At 40.5% G+C, this 7,385-nt stretch overlaps 1 pseudogene; it reads left to right on the forward strand.

Annotated features, from left to right (window-relative positions):
* The first annotated feature begins 1,868 nt into the window (after positions 1-1,868).
* On the forward strand, positions 1,869-2,989 carry LOC103647855 (glutathione S-transferase T3-like; annotated as a pseudogene).
* Positions 2,990-7,385: the final 4,396 nt, after the last annotated feature.

Consider the following 7,385-nt stretch of genomic DNA (forward strand, 5'->3'; position numbering starts at 1 on the left):
AATTGCCTGGAAACAAGTCAGGCGGCTGACGTCGTTTCACGTAACACGACACCCATTGGGACTCAAGTCAACTGTTTGGACGATATGATTACACCACGGTCACGTCAAGTTACTACTCAGGGGCAGTTTGCTAAACGCTCAGCGCACCAAGCCATCCCTTGCCCACACCCATTGGGGGGGACGTCCATGAATTTTCAATAGATTTTCCAAGCAGTCACATCCACACAGTATATGCAATGAATGTATCAAGGCAGAAGGAAGATATCGACGGGGATCGGAGGAAAGCCAAAAATAGCTAATGAAGTACAAGTCTAATCAACAGGAGCATTGAAGCACAAAGCGAAATGAAGACCAGCCAAGAGCCATCTACCAGATGTCCAATCTGTCGCAGATCAAATAAATTTCAAAACCTAACAAGACATGGGTAGACCGCGTTGTTGATATCAAAGACAAAACTCTATGTTGATTTCTAAAGCATAAAGCCGACGATATAATGCTGAACTCTAAGGCATTCGACGAAGATAAAAGGATGATTTCTAAAAAGCATGAGATGAAGACCTTTGAGTGGATTATTTTCAGTATTCCACTCAAATCCTAGGGGCTACACCCATTGGGTGCACCTCCGGTGCACCCAATGAATCATCAACCCTAATAGATAGAATGCTAATCTTTAGAGCATGAACTAACACTGATTTCTAAAGCCTAAGATGAAGACAAGACAATGCTGATTTCTAAAGCACGAGATGGAGATGAAAATGATTTCTAAAAAAGCTTGAAATGAAGACCTTCGAGCGGATTATTTTTTAATAATCCACTCGAAGCTCGGGGGCTACACCCATTGGGTGCACCTTTGGTGCACCCAATAAATCCTGAACCCAGAGAGCAGAATGTTGTTCTCCAAGGCGTAAGTATGAGACAAAGCATTGACCTCTGAAGAATAAAGCGAAGACCGGTGAATAAAGACAGTAGAGGGTAATAGAAGATCGGTTCCACTAGGTTACTCAGAGCTCAGAAACAACAACTCGATAAACCCATTTTTCAAGGTGTTCTTTATCAAATTCGAAAACGGCAAGCTGGACCTAGAATCTTTGGGCCGATTATTCCAAAATCGACTCAAAGATTGGGGGCTTGTGGGGGACAGATATCCCCCGGGTCCACTAGAAGGTTAGAAGACCTCACGAAAGGCTCTAGACCCGATGTTTTGCAAGGCCATCCCTTCGTGGGCCTGGGAGGAACGCTTGGCGAAATGGATCAACACAAGATCGGATCAACTTGAGCTCAGACGGCCCAATAGATTCGAGCAACATCCACGGCAGTAACCCGACTTTCCTGCGCTGCATCCTTAGGCATCAGAACTGAATGGCAATAAGTCGGCAGAATTATAGGAAGATAGGCTCAGTCGGTTCGCTATTACTTAGGCTCACATTGTTATCATATCTGCATGTAACGCCCCACGGTCGAGTATATAAGGCCTAGGGGGCATCCCCTCAAAATATCTCTCTCACTCCTTAGCCGTCTACTCAACTCTCTAGCGTCTTCCATATTAGAGAACTCCCTTGTAACCCACCACGCAAAAGATCCACACCAGGACGTAGGGTATTACGCATCTCAAAGCGGCCCGAACCTGTACAAGATTGTCTACTGTTTCTCGTGCATCCGGCATGAACCATCGAGCTACAGTTGGTAACACTGTCCTACTCCAAAAGCACCTCGAGGGGCAACCCCGGGTGCACGGTCAGACCCAAAACACCGACAAGTATATACAGAAATATAGGACATTGTTTTTGTGTTCATCAGCCTTGAAGTCTATGGTATATAATGTTGTCCCTTTAGAAGCGTGACATATAATTATGTTTTGCACAAGTACCATGGATTCTCGGTATTACACAAATCACCTAGTTAATAGTATTGAAGAATCTCAAGCAACTCGTAGTGATGTAAGAATCCAGCATGGTCGTGCAACAACCAAGAGTTCTCAGGGTAGAAGCAAAAATTTTAGAGATGAGGAGGACATTCTTCTTGTGTCAGCTTGGCTGAATGTGGGCATGGATCTTATTCAAGGAGTTGATCAAACACATGGCACACTATGGAGAAGGATACATGAATATTTCAATGCAAACAAGAAGTTTGACTTAAATCGTTCTGAAGTATCTTTAATGAATCGTTGGTCCGGTATACAACATGATGTGAATTTGTTTTCTGGATGTCTGTCTAGGGTTGAGGCTAGGAATCATAGTGGGTGGTCAATTGATGACAAGGTTTTTATTTCATTGTCAGCAAACTAATTATGTGTTAGGTATGATTATTTGAGAAAACTCTATTTCATGTTTTTGGTTTGACATGTGCAGATCACAAATGCATGTGTAATGTTCAAGGCCGAAGACCTAATGGATAAGAAGTTTTCATACCTGCATTGCTGGAAAATCTTGAAGGACAAGCCCAAGTGGATGGATAGGCGGAAGGAAATTGGAAGTGCAAAAAATCAGCCAATAAGAAACAGAAGACAACGACAAATTCTTCTCCAGCATCAGTTGCAAATGCAATTGTCGTAGATGCCCCTCTTGGGGGTGCTGATCATGATGAACCATCATGCAGACCCGACGGTAAGAAGAAGGAGAAACAAAAGCTACGACAAAGTTCGTCCATGGAAGTTGTAGACTATCTAATTGCAAAGAAGAAAGATTCTGACCTTGAAAAGGACTTGAAGAAAGAGGAGAGGTGCAATAAAGCCTTTGCTCTACAGGAAGAAAGGATCAAATTGGACAAAGAAAAGTTTGCGTTCTAAAGACAGCTCGAAGAGGACAAAATAATTGGTTTCGACCTTAGCACCATGAATTATAAACAACAGCAGTATTATGAAGATCGTCAGAATGAGATTCTTGCAAGACATTTCAATATCTAGAATTTTCTAGTTTTAGTTAAGTATGCTTTGTCAACAAACTTGTTTTAGTTCAACATTTCATCTAAGTACCATCTTGTTCAAGTTTCAGTTTGTAATGGTTTAAAGGTCATGAATCAACTTCCATAAGCATGTAATAAATTAATGTCTTTATAGTACAAGATGATTTTTGCTGCTAGATTTCTCTGTTCCCAGAATTTTCTTTCCCTTTTGCTTGACAGTGGACATCGCATGTACTCAAAAAGGGACTGAATTTTTTCAAGTTTCGTGTAGTGGACTGAAAAAAGGGACTGCATGGTACTCAACAACAGAAAAAAGTACAAGATCTCGTTTGGATATTTCTTGAAAACATAAATATTTGATTCATAGATTATCCTCACCTTTGATGAACACGTAACTCCACACATGATTGCAGGCAATTGAAGTGGAAATAAACAGTAACCATGTTTACTGCACAACTTTGTTCTTATTACATAAAGTAGATAAAAATAAATAAAGAGCACATTAATCAATTTTATATAACTCAGAATGGTTTTGCCACAAGTGCTCGATTAGGTCTGCCTTAAGCTGATAGTGGGTTTCCTTGTTCTTGATATTTTTGTATTTTTGAATGAATGCATCAAGTTCAGGTGAAGAATCGTGCGACACTGTCACCCTTTGTCCCATGTCATCGTAGTTGCAAAGATATTGTCCCATATCGTCAAAGTTGTAAACTTGTTCTCCTCCGTACTCATCCCGTTCGTCTTCAACAATCATATTATGCAGTATGATGCAAGCCATCATAATATCATGGAGTGTGTCTTCATCCCACAAACGAGCCGGCCCACGAACTATAGCAAAGCGAGATTGTAGAACCCCAAATGCCCTTTCAACATCCTTTCGATAGGCTTCTTGTGCCTTTGCAAAATATTTTTTCTTATTACCTTGTGGCTCTGAAATGGTCTTAACAAAAGTTGCCCACGATGGATATATGCCATCTGCTAGATAATATCCCATCGAATAATCATGCCCATTGATGTTGTACTTAACTTGTGGACCTTCCCCCTCAACAAGCCTTGCAAATATAGGATACCTATGAAGCACATTAATATCATTGTGTGAACCAGGCATGCCAAAGAATGCATGCCATATCCATAGATCTTTAGATGCAACTGCTTCGAGTATAATTGTGGGCTCCTTTTTATGTCCCCTATACATCCCATGCCATGCGGTAGGACAATTTTTCCAGCTCCAATGCATACAATCTATGGATCCGAGCATACCTGCAAATCCTCTGCTTACTGCAATTGCAAGCAACCTAGCTATATCATGTTCGTTAGGCAATCTCATGTACTCTGGTCCGAATACCTCAACAATAGCTACTACAAACTTTCGCAAAGCTTCCAAAGCGGTACTCTCACCAATACGAATGTATTCGTCCAAAACGTCAGTCGGAACTCCATAAGCTAACATACGAAAAGCCGCAACGACCTTTTGAAGAGAAGATAGACCTAGCACAGCAGCAGCATTCCTCTTCTGCATAAAATAGTTGTCATGTTCCTCAATAGCAGCCTCATCCGAAACCTATATCACGATGCAGTTAAAAATTAGCTATACTAAAATGATGTAAAAAGAAATAGGAAAAAATAAAAATCATTGCGAACCTCCGTCTAAAAGTCTTTGAATTAAACGTAGGATTATCTGAGAAATAGTCTTTGTAAAGAAGAGCATGGTGTAACAGTTTGTCACAATGCACTACCGCGTGTCCCTCAACAGAACCAATTCGTCCCGGATGATTAACTAAACCATCAACGATCACGTGCATGGCATCAAAAAATAGATCATTCTCATCATCCGAAGATGACAGAGCAATCAGGTTGTTCATTACAAACTGATTGAATTCATCATCTGACTCCATACCGTCGAAGTGGTCCAGTACAAGACGTTGAAGTCGCGGTGGCAGCTTCTAGCTTCTAAACATCTGATTCTCGACAGCACCGTACACCACCTGGCTGTCACAGTAGTGTGACAATCTTCAGGTTGCGGGCGTCAAGTCCTACCCACTATTCACCATTGATGTTGAGTTCAGTTGGCAGGCGTCGAGTGCTATCCAATGTTCACCACAAGTGTCTATTTAAGGTTACAGGTTGCCGCATCTGAATCTGAAGGTTTCCGACGTCTGATTCTTCAGGTTGGTGAAGTCAAATACTTCATCGCACGCTAAGTCACGGCCCGTGGATTGGCACACCAGAACGTCATGCAGATCATATTGCACATGCAGAACTATTCAAACCGGATCCAAAAGCTGAGCGTTGAGAGCGGTCTGTAGGTTGGCGGCGTCTGATTCTTTAGGTTGCTCAAGTCAAATACTTTAGGTTACTGGTCCCAGTCTTCAGCGACACTAGAACGTCCTGACATGCCGATCAGATCGCATGCACAAAGCCCTGGCACTCCAAATTAGTGAACAGAGTGTGCAATACAGAAATATTCAAACCGGATCCCACAGCTGAGTCAGAGCGAAGTGTGCAATGCAGAAAAATTCAAACATGCACAAAAGCCAAGTTAGCGTTTCCTTTAGATAGTTTGTTGGTACCCATGCTTTGTAGAAAGCTATCTATTTCAAAAAGTGCTCTATAAACTTGAGATTTAGCTAGGATTTTTATATAAGCTTTTGGAGTTGCTCTAAGTAAAGGCACCAATACGCTTGGTCCTCGGGTGGGACCGCTAACCACGTGTTTTAGTTTAAAAATAAATTAGTGGATGACGAGTATTCGAGAATAGAGGTAGTATTTGTTTTTGAATGACGAAAGCACAAAACAATTTGTATAAAAAATGAAGGTCCATTCATATTATACTAGTTTATAGCTCGTGCTAACGCTATGATTCTAGAGAGAGGGTCGACGACGACACGAGTAAGAGGGAAGGGAAGGGGGGCAGCAGGGTCGTGAGGGGAGATGAGAGGCTGTGGGGAGAGGAAGAGGGATTATTGATGATCTAAATAATATTGTTCATTGAATTTGAGTAAGGAAGATGGTTATCTGATGATCTAAACTGTTGGTTTTGATGATGTGTTAATTCTAGATGTAATTTGTTTGGTTGATTTAGTGGAGGTTATGGGTATAAGGTAATTTGGTTGGTTGGTTGGTTGGGTTTTATAAATTTTTAAATTGATATGAATTATATAGTAGTATAAATATGCGTGCATTGTCTATATCCACAAATTTACCTTTATATCTGGCTGATTTGATATGAATAACCAGGCTAAGAGCTCCAATAAATACCAAAAAATTATCTCCCAAAATAAAATATAGACATTGGGATCTCTTTAAAATATTTAGGCCAATAAAAAAGTACTACCTCCAATCTTTTTTATTTGTCTTTTGTTAGTGTAAAATTCAACTATACAACGATAAATAAATAAAAATGAAGGAAGTAGTACTCTAACAACTCCATATAGTTTGCGTCAAACCTGTTTGACCGGTTTACAAATCTGCCACGAGTTTGTTACCCGTCACCCGCTCCCACAAATGTGCTAGGTTTATTATTTAAAACGCACATACTGCTCGCTTGAACACAAGTATTATTCAGAATGTGTTGTTGAACTGTTCGCTTGAACACAGGTAAAAAATGGTTTGGTCAGTAATCAGAACATATAGGCACAAATTGCTAGCTTAATTATTTACCATTTAGAATTCAGAACATACAGGAACAAATTGCTAGCTTCAACGGCTAGCTTTATTATTTGTGACACACATAGCAGACAACGGGGCACAGACTCTGATTATAAATGCAGTTCACATAACACAGGCAAAACACACCGGAGTATCAGGCACACATGCAGTCTGATTCATCTATTTGTTTCAGCTTTTTGCAGCTTCTGGCCATCAAAAGTTGTTGCGGACTGCCAAATGCTCAGCCTTTTCTATAAAATTCGTTTGGGTAAAAATCATTCGAAATCAACATAAACACATAATCGGTTAAGTCGTTGCAATAGTAGGAATCCGTCACTTTCTAGATTCTGAGCTCTATGACCACATTTATCTTCTTCCGCATGTAACCCTAATGATACTCAGATTCTCTACACAGCTAGATTCTCCCCACGGCCAGATTCTTAGAAAAACTGGTCAGAAAAAAGCTGAACCAAACAAGTCCACACTATTAGGCTTTTCTGAAAAGCTTTTGGAGATTTCCTGAATTTGTCATTTGTTTGAGCTGCAACTTTTGGAGCTTTTCTAAAAAGCTGCTATTAGGCTTTTGATCCTGAGGAGCCAATAATAGCTTTTCTGTGAAACCAGTCTTCTCAGCTTCCTGTATAAACTCAACTTTTCTGAGCTTCTGACTTTCCAGAAGCTAACCAAAAAGCTAGCTTCTAGCTTTCCAGCAGCTAAACCAAAAAGCTAGTTGTTTGTTTCACAGCTTCTGGCCTTTCACACTGGGAAGCTGATGAGAAGCTCAAACAAACAGGGTTATCAAGTGAATTGATTATATGTAACAGAATAACAACTTC

The sequence above is a fragment of the Zea mays genome, chromosome 2 (assembly GCF_902167145.1).
Source record: "Zea mays cultivar B73 chromosome 2, Zm-B73-REFERENCE-NAM-5.0, whole genome shotgun sequence".
NCBI classification, from domain to species: Eukaryota; Viridiplantae; Streptophyta; class Magnoliopsida; order Poales; family Poaceae; genus Zea; species Zea mays.